General features: G+C 40.6%; 1 long non-coding RNA gene across 1 annotated transcript in view; it reads left to right on the forward strand.

Annotated features, from left to right (window-relative positions):
• The first annotated feature begins 1316 nt into the window (after window positions 1–1316).
• Window positions 1317–13955, forward strand: part of LOC140725916 (uncharacterized) — a 73161-nt gene continuing 60522 nt past the window's right edge. The window contains exon 1 of the long non-coding RNA XR_012098514.1: window positions 1317–1379. This is a non-coding gene — a long non-coding RNA (uncharacterized lncRNA). The remainder of the gene's footprint in view (window positions 1380–13955) is intronic.

Here is a 13955-nt window from a genome sequence, read left to right on the forward strand (position 1 = left end):
CGAGTGACCTTCGACTGGCTGTTCCTCAAGGTGTGGCCGACCCATCTCCACTTCCTCCTCCTTATCTGGAATACAATGGGCTCTTGGTTTGCTCTCTTCCATAGGTCTAGGTTTGACACTCTGTCGTACCACTTGAGGCGGAGGATCTGCCGGAGGCATTTGTTGAGAAAGGTCTGGATCTTGTTACAGCTGGTGTTAGTGATTCTCCATGTTTCGGATCCATATAGCAGGATGGCTTTCACATTGGAGCTGAATACACGGAGCTTAGTTTTGACAGAGATGGCCGTAGATCTCCAAACAGGTCACAGGGTTGTGAAGGCACAACATTCCCAATGATTCCCAAGAATTCCTGGTGAAAAGTGAAGAGGAGCATTCTGAATCTATGCAAGAAAAATGTAGATGTTGATGTACTGAAATAAATGCAGCAAAGTGCTGGAAATGCTGAGCAGGCTACACAGCAGTAGAACAAAGAGAGTTTCAGGTCAAACCGTCTTCATCTATGCATTGGAAAACACAGAAGCTCTAATTAACTGCTGGAAAGAGCATGTCTCATTACAAACTTCACCTGCTTTTCCATTTGGCACCTTATGCTCCATCTGTGGAAGAGTGTGCAGAGCCCACAACGTCCTTTGAAGTTATCTCAGATCACTGAGTACTACTTATCCCTGAATGATTAAGAAAGAGCAAGAAGTTCTGAATGGAAGCATCAGCTATCAGCCATTTGCAGCTCAGCATGTCCAAATTTATCATGTGTGCAGTGTGAAAGGAGGAAATGTGGTATAAGCAATAGGAAGAAAATACAGTCTGTCTCTAGTAGTTCTCACTAATTTTTACTGATGCACCATAGAAAGCATCCTCTCCACATGCATCACAGCTTGGTGTGGCAACCTCTCTCCCTAAGAGCACAATAAATTGCAGAATTGTGATTGCAGTGCAGTCCAACATGAAATCCAGTCTTATCTCCACTGATTCTGTTTACGCTCCCTGCTGCATTAAGGAACAGCCAATATAATTAAAGACCGCTCTCACCATTTTCATTCTCTTTTCTCTCCCAGGTCAGAACTGAGCTATTGTATTATAAAAGTGAATGTTTGATCTCTTAATCAACTTCATTATGGTCCTTGTACTTTATTTGTCTACCCACAGTGCACTTTCTCTGTAGCTGAATAACATTCTGTTATTGTTTCCATCTGTATGACCTCAATGCACTTATGTGTGGATGGCATGCAATCAAAGCTTTTCTCTTTATCTTGGCACATGTGACAATAGTGAACCAATTACCAAGTCAAATGGGGGTTTATGTGACGGGCTGTTCTCTGTGTTTAATTCTGTGACAAGACTTGACCTGCTGAAAGTGGATCCAGTTCACAAGGCATCAGGTACTTAGTTTTCTTTTGGTCTTCACTAGGTCAAGCAGACACTCATTAGTATCCCAGCACCTGCTGTGCAACACTATCCAAGTGTCTTCATTCAACTATTGCTTTAACACTACTTTAAAGCTGTAAATCTGTAGAAGCTAGCAAGCGATCAGCTGTAACTAAGCTCCCAGGGCATGCTAGGCATTGTGGCTAGTATTTGATTGTCTAGTTTTAATATATCTTTCAGAAACAGCATATCTGCTGAAGTGTTGAGCTGTAAGCACAAAGCTGGGGAAGCTGCTAAATGAAGCAGTTTGCAAAACAAGTAGGGAAATGGTGTGAATCAAAGTTGGCTCTAAGGGGGCAGGAGGTGATAAATGCTTTAAACTAAGTGTGTTACACAAATATACTATCAGAGCAATATGTTAAAATGAATGATGTAACGGTAAAGGAAAATAAATACATCTACAAATAACAAAAAAAATTAGATAGGATTAGGAATTATTTTGCATAAAGGACAAGTACATGGAGTGGAGAGACTGGGGTTTAGAGGAAAGCAATGGGTGGGAATGACCAATTTTGTGCATAGCTCGCAGGATAGGACATCTTACTGCACAAGAAACCCAAGACATTATGTACAGTAAAAAAGACCCTGCATTTTTAAAGGCCTGTCCTACCTCACCAAAGGGAGAGGAACTCATTGAGAATGTGAATAGAGAAGCAGTCAAAGGTTTAAGCTTGGGAGCCAGTGCAGATGACCTCAGGGTGAGGGTAGGATGCTGGTAGGATAGAATGAAGATTCAATTGTGTGGAAAGATTTCTCACAGATGATTATGTGAAGGATAGAGAAATATTGGGAAGTGGAGCAAGGTTGAGATAACGATATATTAATAAAGTGATTAAGGTTGGTGGATTAGGATAACAGAAGATTAGCCAAACAGAGCTGAAGTAGGAATCAATGATTTGGTAGAGAAATGAGCTGTCTTTGAGTTGCTATGGAGGTTGTTATAGAATAGATACTTAAGGACTGTGATTTGTGTGATATTTTATTATCCCAGTGACAGAAAGAAGCTGGTTTGGTTCCCATACAAATGTTTGAACAAAGTAGCTCTACTTTGATGCTCTACTATCAGAATCACTGTCTCTCTGTTTGGATTATAAATTGTGCTCACATCTCTTCTCTCAATAGAATTTGAAAGGTCCCATGGCACAAAGGCATGATCATTAGTGTCCCGTGTAATATTTACCACTCAATCAATCAACATTGCTAAAAGTAAATTCTCATATTGGTGTTCCTGGGAGCCTTCTGTGTGCAAATTGAACTCAAGATATGTTGCATATCTTGATTGAGTGAGGACTTGGTCAGGGTCGACTATGGATGGTGTGTCCTAGCAGTCTAGATATGCAAGCCTGGGCAGTATGATATGGTGAGCAAGCTGTTGCCTGTGTAGCAGGTTCCTCCACTCCATGCATCTGATGAACCCAAAGGAACTACAGAGACCAATACAGTTTTGTACCAGCATTGTTGCAGGTGTTGCCAGTCTGCGTTTTGCTCTATGTAGGACTGCTTAGGGACTCCAGTTCAGGATTCTTCTCTTGGGGTTTATTCCCTAAACCTTCCCCATGAGTAGGTATAGCTGCAAGGCAGCGGAGATTTGAGATCAGAGTTTACCTTCTACTAGATGAGCTGCCAAATACAGCTGACAAGTCCCATCTGATTGAAGCGATTGGTTTTAAGGCACCAGTAATCCAGCTTTGCCCTTTCTTCTGTCAGTAGAAACAGTTCCACTGGGCTTAACAGCTAAGCCACATAGAAAGTGCAGGAACTGGACTTTATTGTCAGAGGCTATTTGCAGCGCACGCCAATGGGAATATTTAATAGGCAGTGGAAGCTTGTCCCCATTACCAGCCTCAGCTAGAACAACCATAAGGTTTTGAGTATTTGAGTACTGACTCTTTAAAACACAAAACTGGTTGGAACGCAGTTCCCTTGCAGCACCACGATGTCTGGTGTGAAATCTGCACATTCTCTATTACCTTTGGGTGCTCTGGTTTTCTCCCTCACTTGAATGACTTGAGCTTGATAGGTTAATTTCCATTACAAACTGCCACTAGCATGTACTTTAATTAAGAGGTAGCATCCATGGGGTGGGGGGGGGTGATTTATGAGAATGTGGGGAGAATAAAACATGGGATCAGTGTGAATGGGAGGCTAATATTTTGTGCTGATTTGGTTGGTTGAGGAATGTGTTTCTAGAGCTCTGTCATTCTCTGCAACTAGTTGAAATATCTTTAAGCATGTCTTGAAGTCATAAAAAGTGCAATGCCAACACATTAATGCATGGCTAGAGAAATAACACAGGAGTCACAAGGTCAGTGTAGCATTGACACCATAGTGAGTACAGAGAAGACCTGCTCAAGCTGAATGAGTTATCCACTGCATGAAGGTAGGCACATTGAGTACAGAATAAAGTATTAGAATACAGAGAAAGTGCAGAACTGGTAGACAGTGGGTGGTACAGTTGTGTAGCAGTTAGCATAATGCTATTACAGTGCCAACGACCAAGATTCAATTGCGCTACGGTCTGCGACCAAACGGGTTTCCTCAGGCTGCTCTGGTTCCCTCATTCCAGTGACATATGGGTAAGTAGGTTAATTGGTCACATGAATGTAAATTCAGCAGTGCAGGCTCATTGGGCTGGAAAAGCCTGTTACTATTCTGTATCTATAAATCAAAATAAATAAAAATAAATCAACTTGTGAGAGTGAGGTAAAGAATCTCTGAGTCCTATTCTCCAACAATTTTGAGGAAAGTACTGAAGGAATGCTTGGATAGAGCCCAGCAAGGTCAGAGACAGGAAAGTCTGCTGAATTTTATTGCACTGATTTGGTATGGCTTTTTAACTTTATGTTTCATATTTTGAACCCGGCTAAAAGTATTATGCTGAGTAGTACCAGTGGAACTACTGGCAATGCAACATTGAATTGAGACCATCTCTCCTCTCAGGTAGATCTAAATGACCTCAAGTTACTATTCCAGTATGAAAAATGGTGTTCCCCTCCTTTCCAGGTCAAGATTTATACCTGAATCAACATCAGAGAACAAGATTATATTAGTCTTTAACTCATCGCTGCTTGTAAGACAATATTGTCTTCAATAACAAAAGAGAAAATTTTGGAAATTCTCATCAGTTCAAGGAGTATCTACAAAGAGGAAAAGCTTGACCACACAAAATCTTAATTCTCCATCTGCAGGTGCTGCCTGAGTTGCTGGTTATCCCCATTTTTTTTAAACTTTTACTTTAGGTTACCACCATCTGTGGTACTTCATTTTTGCCTGAGTCATACAAACAGCTGTGTTTCTATACATTACAACTGTGACTACACTTCAGATATACTTCAATGTCAAGGAATAAATTTGGGATATTTTACAATCATGAACAGTAAAACATGCAAGAGGAAGTTTTAATGGTGCATTCTACACAACTGTGAATAAAATTGCACATTCTGTTACTCAGTGATCTGGATGTAATGTTAATGCTTTGTCATTTTGATATTTTTCACCTCAAGGCATATGGAATTATTCTATAAAACAGTATATCTGTTTAGGTCTGTAAAACTATTTTAATGCTGTTTATTTTATAGAACTGTTGAAGAAGCTCTTTCATACTACAGCCAATAGTGCCAGCATTCTTGAAACTATGTTCATATTATAGGTTAGATGTATAGGTATTATAGGTTATAGGTGTTGTGCCAATAAATAACTTTTAAACAACAATTGTTTGCTTGCAAATGCTTCAAAGACATAGTTTTATTTCTTGACTAGCATCTTTCCTTTCAATAACTGGCAAAGATGTGCACAGGCCAGTGAAAGCAAATCATACAGATGGACTGAGTCACTGGCAAACAGGCTGCAGCTCAAAAGAGAGCATTTATTTTGCTGTCGGCTCAAGAGATGGCAATACAAGCAATTTCTCCAGTGTTGAACTTAGAATGCCCAGAGGCAGTCTTTGCCTCATGGAGACTACTACTGAAGCCAAGAGTCTCCATCGTCATGAGCAACACAAGAAAATACACTTCTATTCATTTGAACATTAGCTGGAAGAAATCTTAAATTGCTCTGTTAAGTGAAAGTGTGGAAAGCCCGCTGTGATCCATTAGCATGAATTCCAATTCAAACAAAGGTTACAAACTGACTTTTCAATATTTGAATTTACCCCAGCTTGAGTTCTGGCTGGTGCTCAGAACTGAATAACGTTGTCTGAAACCTCAAAGTATGAGGATGCACAGAGCCCTTGGCTTTCCTTCCAGGAATTAACTATAAGGGCAATTTGTCGGCTATAGTATTATTTTTTCTGCCCTGGCTAACTAGTATTTTCTGTTTTTTTCTCTCTGATGATCATAAGATAGGGAACCATTAACAGTCATTTTCCAATAGAAAAGCATAAAAATACCAAGGTGGATAACTGGCAAATGTTAACATATTTCTCAGCAAAACATTCCTGATTGTTGATTAGCTTATTTTACTAAGAACCTCAGTACGAGGAAACAAATTGATAAATGTCACATTCTTTAGCCAATTTCTAATATGCCATTATCCTCGACATGACTGTGTTGAGGGCTGTGTGATGAGTGCACTGCTGTCCACTCTGCTCATACGACTTCATGGCTGAACAGCTGAATAATCACATTGTTAAGCTTGTCAGTGACATAACAATGGTGGGACTCATCACCAATAATGATGAGACAGCCCACAAAGTGGAGGTAGAAGAGCTCAAGGCAGGCTTTATGGAGAGGCATGCTCCCTACTAAAGGCAGGCTGTCAGGCAAATAACCTCTTCCTCAATATCAAGACAAAGGAGATGGTCATTAAATTCAGAACTTGCAGCACTCACACCACCCTTTCCCTTGTGGAAACTGTGAGCATATAAAATCTCGTGGGGGTGCACATCTTAAACCACCTCTCATTGTCCCAGGACAATCCTACGCAATCAAGAAAGCTTATGAATGCCTCTAATTTCTGAAGAGAGCTGGTCAATATACATCAATACTCAAGGCATTCTATAGATGTGCAATAGAGAGCATCCTAACATCTCTGCATGGTACGGAAACTGCATTGTGGCAGACAGGAAGGCTCAACAATGGGTCGTCAAAACTGTCCAGTGCATCACCGGCACCAGGCTACCCATCATCAAGAACATACATACAGAAAGGTGCTGAAAAAAGGCCTTCAATATCATGAAGGATGCCATCCACCCTACTTTGTCCCATCCCCATCAGGAAGGAGGCGATGTAGCATCCACATCCTAAGCACCAGACTCAAAAACAGTTACTTTACCCAAGCATTAAGTCTGATCAACACCTCCACCCACTAACCCAGCCCACTACCACTACTTCATCATTTCCTGTCAGAGTCACCTTATGTACAGACCTTCCTGTATCTACCATCATTTTATGTATATATAATCAATCTATATCTATGTTACCCCATGAATTTATAGCCATTTTAAATTTATAGCCATAATTAAAAAAGTTTGTTTTATTATTGTCTTCTTTATCATACTGTGTGTCATTGTACTACATTGGATCTAGAGTAACAACTATTTTGTTCTCCTTTATACTTGTGCACTGGAAATTCAACAATCTTGAGCCTTAACTCTCTTGCGTTAACAACCAACACAACCTAACAATCTGCTGAGGGCAGCCCGCATGTGTTGCCGCACAATCCGGTACCAACATAGTGTGGTAGTTGCAGTCAGACGATGATAGACAAGGGCAATTATAACCAAGTGAGACCGCCAGAGACCCTTCTGCTTACTACAGATAAAATAGGCTGGGGTGACTGCAGCAGCGTGTACTCAAGCCAGAAGAGTGAGATCTCTGTAGTGAGACCTTTTCAGAAATATCTTCCTAAAACACAACAGGGGGTGCACAGATGAGATTACAGAAGGATTTGAAACATACCCAACAACCAAGTCTCTATTGTCTTTACTATAAAGTATCATCGGCTGTCCACTTGAGTAAGGAGTTCAAACATATCCAATTTACAATGATCAATATTCGTAAGTGAGAAGACAATTCTGTATAAAAACAGCAGTTTTCTGTTCAGATTTCAGAAGTGTAGATGACAGGGTCCTGTGCGGATGTGCACAAGTAAAATAAAAACAGAATACTTGAGTTCTGAAAGTGTGTGTGTTCTGGGGCCTGGTATTTTAGTTATTTTATTATTGCAATGTCAATAACTTGGAGGCTCCACTGAGATGGCCTATCCTTGGCTTCATTATACGGGAGAAAGGAATTAGTCCCAGTAGCCAATTAGTCCTAAATCTTCGGCTGTTTGTACTTGAGCAAGGGACTGAGTCGGCTGCCATAATGCAAATTTCCTCTTGCGCAGTATTGTCAAAGTATGCCACCTTAGTCGCTGATATAGGAAAACTGCTGTGTAAAAAGTAAAACAGGTTTGCCGTAGTTGGGTTGGAGTCTTATGAGGGGTTGCCATCCACAAGAGGTGTTGCTGTGGTCGGGTTGGAGCCCGCACAAGGGGTTACCATGAATGGATTAGAGTCCGCATGAGGTTTCACTGTCTGGGTTGGAGTCCACATGAGGTGTTGTCATGGTTGGGTTGGAGCCTCTACAAAGTGTTGGTATCTAGACTGGAACACACAAGGGGCATTTCCGTGGTTGGTTTGGAGCCCACTCAAGGGGTTGCCATGAATGGATTGGAGTTCGTATGAGGTTTTGCTGTCGGGGTTCAAGACCCCCTAAAGTGATTTCATGGTCAGATTGGAGGCCGCACAAGGTGTTGCCAAGGCCTGGGTTGGTTTCCACACAAAGCACAGAAAAACTCCAGTAAAAGTGTGTGTGTGTGTGTGTGTGTGTGTGTGTGTGTGTGTGTGTGTGTGTGTGTGTGTGTGTGTGTGTGTGTGTGTGTGTGTGTGTGTGTGTGTGTGTGTGTGTGTGTGTGTGTGTGTGTGTATGTATGAATGGTAGTGAAATTCCCCTGTCCCAAACCTCTAAAGGACTCCGGTAGAAAGCATGTTTATACCAGGAAGTATTAAGTATATTGACAAGTATGTTAAAGTGTGTGGAATGGACAAAATGAGTGTCTGCAGATATGTGTTAGAGAAAGGGTAGTCTGAGATGTTTAATGTAGATGTGAAATGCAAAAATGGTTAGAAGAATCCTGTAAAAAGCAAAGAAAGTGAGCAAAAGTTAAAAGAAAAAGCACAGAAAGAACAGGCAAAGTATAAAACTACCACAGTGTTTGAAAAGAAACTTATTAGCACCAGATTCTGAGGATGATCTAGATGCTGTACCCCTGCCTTCCCCAGGCCCAATTTCAACAATGCTCACAGCAAGTGACGCCTTTTGAGTATTCAGTGAGGCCAGCATCAGTCTGTGCCCTGCCACAGAGGGCGATTCCCAGTAGCACTATGAGAAACAGAAAGGAGTGGAGGGAATAAACAAAATGTTGATTTGAATATACCTTGAACCTCTCTCAGAAAATGTTTCCTCACTCTGTAGGTTGGCATAAATAAACAATATTGGGCAGGAGACAATGATGTTAACGAACATGTAGAATGTGTGAGTAAATGTTCTCAAAAGTATCTGAATTAACTCTACAGGAAGGATGCCCATCTTAATAAATATAGTATAAATAATTTCTAACCTAGGTTAAAGGAAAACATCCTGTTGCTTCTGTGAGATGTGGGAGTTTAGTAAAATAGCAAGTGTTTTACAAAATTGCTAAAAGCAATTGCAACATCAAAGGATTAAAGCTATTAAGGGGAATGGGGACAATACTTGTGTGAGACTTCACAGGCTGCTCGTCTATAGCCTCTGGGCAATCTTCTATGTTTCTTTAAAAGTATTGTGAAAGCTACCTCATACAATTTGAATGTGTTTTTAAATTATAGCTTTTTTATATATTTAACCAAATTGACAGTGATCAAATTTTGGCTGAACATAACCGGATTCATTTCTGCTTGAAATTTCACCGTGAAGTTTGTTTTTTTAACATTACCCACGTTATACACGTGACCCATTTGTGACTGGTAATTTTTGTTTTGAAAAGTTTAGCTGTTTCGATAAAACTACTACAAATATGAAATAAAATCTAAATGGGTTTTACAGACATGTAACATGGAAATGGGACGTTGGACATGGTGGGGGTAAACATGGGGATATCTTTAAAGGGTATATTTCTATTTGTTGACATTCTGACCACTGGGCTTGAAGATGCAATTGGGCCAAGTCAACTTTGATAATTGTTTCTGCCTCCACCGCCAGCACCATAGACTACGCAGTTTACTTTAAGTAATCCATTTCTGAACTGCACTTAAGCATTTGTATGATTTAATTCTATCCATTGTAAAATGCTACCTGATGTAAAACCACATGTGATTTTTCTTTGATGTTTTTTCCTCCTGATCTGATACTGAAAGAAATAGTGGAATATTTTAGTGTCTATGTGGTGTAGGCGCCTTATGTAACAGCTGTGGTGGCACAGCTACCTTTCCTCCTGTCCTGCTCAAGAAGCAGAACCTTTCTGCTTCAACGGAGCCCTGCATCCTTGCAGTCAGTGCACTGAATTTTGTAATTCCTTAGGAGTAGCACATGACAATTGACAATTATGGAAACTGTGTGCATATCTTAACTCTTTGAAACACTGATAAAACATGGTAATCTAATTATGAACCTTTTCCTGCTTTTAAATTACTTATTGCTATTTCTGTTATAAACTATATGGCTCATACTAACAGGAAGGATGAAATAACTGAAGAGAACAAACAAGTTGAGTCCTATGCTAAGACAGCAACAATAGATCTTTATGACCGTGTAGCACTGCTATACTTTACAAATTCTTTTGATCAGCTAATACAATCGCAGTATAATGTGTCAGAGGCTGAAAAGATATTATGCACTAAAATACACTATGTGCAAAGCTATAAAGGATGATGGGTCAATATATAGATACTTTACTGATCCCAAAAGAAATTACAGTGTCACAGTGGCATTAAAATTCACAGATATACAAGGTACATCATCATACCGAGACGGTTTTGGTGGAAAAGTCTGCTGTCCACCATGGGGCTTGATATTTATTTGCTACACACACAAAGGACACTTCCATATTTACAAAGTATAGACAATGCTTTCTTTTGAAGCTGCATACAAACTTCACCCCTCCCAATTACATCCATCCGACCGGCACCAGCAGTGTCTGGACTGGTATTCAGGAATCCATTATTCCAAATTGAATCCGCAATACATTTATTTGGTATTTTACGTGCTTAACATGAAGGACAATCCATATTTACAAAATATAGATAGTGCCATCTTTGAAACAACATGCAAAACTCACACCTTCTGGTTTACATCCATCCCACAGACACCAACAGCATCTGGACTGGTATTCAGGTATTCACAACTTTTAGGAAATGCATTGTTACAAATAGACTGGGATTCACAACTTTTAGGAAATGCATTGTTACAAATAGACTGGGATTCACAACTTTTAGGAAATGCATTGTTACAAATGGACTGAGATTCACAACTTTTAGGAAATGCATTGTTACAAACTAAAAATTGTCAAGGAACAGAAGACCGGTGGCCAAAGTCATTTGCTAAGTGTGAATGAGCTAAACCCAAAAATTACTCTAACAAAATATACAAATTATTAGAAGAGAAGTAAGAAAGAATGAAGAATTAATTCACCTAACACAGTCTAACAGGAGGGGTCATCACTTCCCCGGCTATAGGTTGACTCATTATAGAGCCTAATGGCCAAGGGTAAGAATAACCTCATATGGCAATATTTGGGGCAATACAGTTGACTTTGTTCAGCCAAGGTGGCATGCAGAGGGTGAGAAATATTATCTAGAATTGCCAGGATTTTCCATCAGGTCTTTTGTTCTACCACAGCCTCCAGTGTGACCAGTTTGATTCCTATAACTGAGCCAACCTTTCGAATAATTTTTTGAACCTGTGGGTATCACCTGTGGCAATGCCATTGCATTAGTACAGCACCACATAGAAAATTAGACTGGTGACTACAGATTGGTAGAACATGTGAAGGAGAGGCCTACATACTCCAAAGGACCTCAGTCTCTTCAGCAAGTAGAGATGAATCTGGCCCTTCTTCTATACAGGCTCTGTGTTGGTGTTCAAGACTGTCATCCAGGTGCACCCCCAGGTACTTGTAGGTCCTCACCACATCCACATCAATAACAACAGGGAGTAATCGAAAATGAGAGATTCTTGACCACAGCAGGAAAAGTAGCAGCAACTGTATGTTTTCCAAGAGACAAAATCCCAGGAGACACTGCCAGTATCTGCCGCCTCTGGGCCCTCCCTCAGGAGATTATTTCTGCATCTCTAAATGGACATTTTGCTGTTACCTGACTGTATGGGTTGTGATTATGCACTGGTTGTTCTGTTTGTTATGTCCATGGGTAGAATCTTATCCACATCAGAGAAATAATGTTGTAACTGTTGCTAAATTATTATCAGAATTTAATAATTCTGGAATCCCTGAGAAAGATCTCATAATCATGGTTACGGGTAAAGTTATATAGGAACTAACAAGCCTTTTAGTGTAAGCATAATTGCTCCCACCATTACCATTGGTAATCTTACAGGGCATCAGAAGAACAAATCAGGGTAGCTGAAAGACAGAACAGGGCCCTGAAAAACAGGTTAGCTAAACTGTGTGACAGGATCAAGTGAAGTGACTAGAGGCATTCACACTGGCCCTCATCACAATCAGTTGTGCTCAAAAATATGTAACAGACCTATATTCGCATGAGGACATCCCTCCCTTTTTAGCTAAACAAATACACAAACATATTATGAATGAAAGCATATCATAGTATTGTAAAGCATTAACACAAGGTCTTCAACATTTCCGTCAAAAAGGTACTTGTAGTCCAGCAGATTATGCTGACTGAAGGTCATCAGACCTACCAACTGGGAGTTTGGGTAGTGGTGAAAAAACTATCTGGAGTCCCACTAGGGTGGTCCATTCCAAGTGTTGCTGACTACATATACTGCTTTAAAGGTTCAAGGAAAGCCATTGAGGATACACACCTCACATGTTAAACCAGAGGTGCCACCGGACCAGGGAACAGAGGGCCTGAAGAATCTTGATGATAAGATCTGATGGATTGAACTCTTGACCTTTGCTATTTTCCACCCTCAGTAACCAATTCATTATGCACTTTGGGTAATGTACATATACTTTCTGCCTACATGTAGAAGATTCCCAGGCAGTAATATAGCTAACACTTTTCTTTTTCTCAGTTATAAATATGTGCTACATCCTAACCAGTCAGGTTATTGGGTGTGCTATAGAGAGCATCTATATATTTGGTAGGTGACTGCCAGTGCATTTATATCCTTGGATTATAGTGAATCTGATTCTGTGTTTTACTTCGAAAACAAAATTAGAACAAAATTAGAAGCCTGGCACAGGACTGTACTGCTTGAAGGAATGACTCTTGCTAAAACAACTGTTTTGAAGGATAGTATCCATCTCCTTACAATGACTGCATAACCCCACCCCCACCCCCTGCTCCAAAGCTGCGTGACTAGACTTCTGCCACAGACTGCAGTGGAAGCCAAGTCTGTGCATATATTTAAAGCAGAAGTTGATCATTTCCATATCAGACAAGGCATTAAAGAACATGGCGATAAGGCTGGTGTATGGGTTGAGTGGAATTTGAGATCAGCTATGATGGAATGGTAGAGCAGACTTGATGGGTTGAATGGCCTAATTCTGCTCCTATGTCTTATGGTCTTATGGCCTCGTAGACTTGGGTAACAGAACATGCAATGCTGAAACTACTGATGACCCTCTGAATCCTGTTAATCTACATTCTGGATATGTGGCCAATAGGCCTGTCACTACCTGCCAGGGACACCCATTCTAAAATGGGATCTTGGCCAGAACTAAATTCATGGAGGGCTTGAGTTTATCCAGCCTACATAGTACCATAAATGTACTGCCTGTCCACACTCTCTCTTTTTACATCCCACTGTGTGGGGCTGCCATCAAAGGAGCATTACAAAACCTAAGCTTTTCTGGATAATGGCAACCTCATTCTGGGAAGCTGCCAGAATGGCTCATGAAAGCACTTACATGGCCTCAGCACTGCTGGAGAAATTCGCAACTAATACAACCTTAAAGGTACATTACATAAACCAGATTGTCAAGAAGCTCAGAGACCTCAGCCTTGACCCTGCCTTGTGCAACTGGATCCTGGATTTCCTGTCAAATCATCAGCAAGTGATAAGAGTGGGTTCCCTCACCTCCACACCTCTGACTCTCAACACAGGAGCACCTCAGGGTTGTGTACTGAATCCTCTCCTTTACTCCCTGTATACCCATGACTGTGTCACCACCCACAGCTCTAATCTGCTCATTAAATTTGCTGACAACACTACAGTAATTGGCCTAATCACAAACAATAACAAGGTAGCCCACAGGGAAGAAGTCATCTCTCTGACACAGTGGTGTCAAGAAAACAACCTCTCCCTCAATGTCATAAAAACAAAGGAGCTTGTTCTGGATTACAGGAGGAATGGAGACAGGCTAAC

Source organism: Hemitrygon akajei, chromosome 4 (genome assembly GCF_048418815.1).
Source record: "Hemitrygon akajei chromosome 4, sHemAka1.3, whole genome shotgun sequence".
NCBI lineage: Eukaryota > Metazoa > Chordata > Chondrichthyes > Myliobatiformes > Dasyatidae > Hemitrygon > Hemitrygon akajei.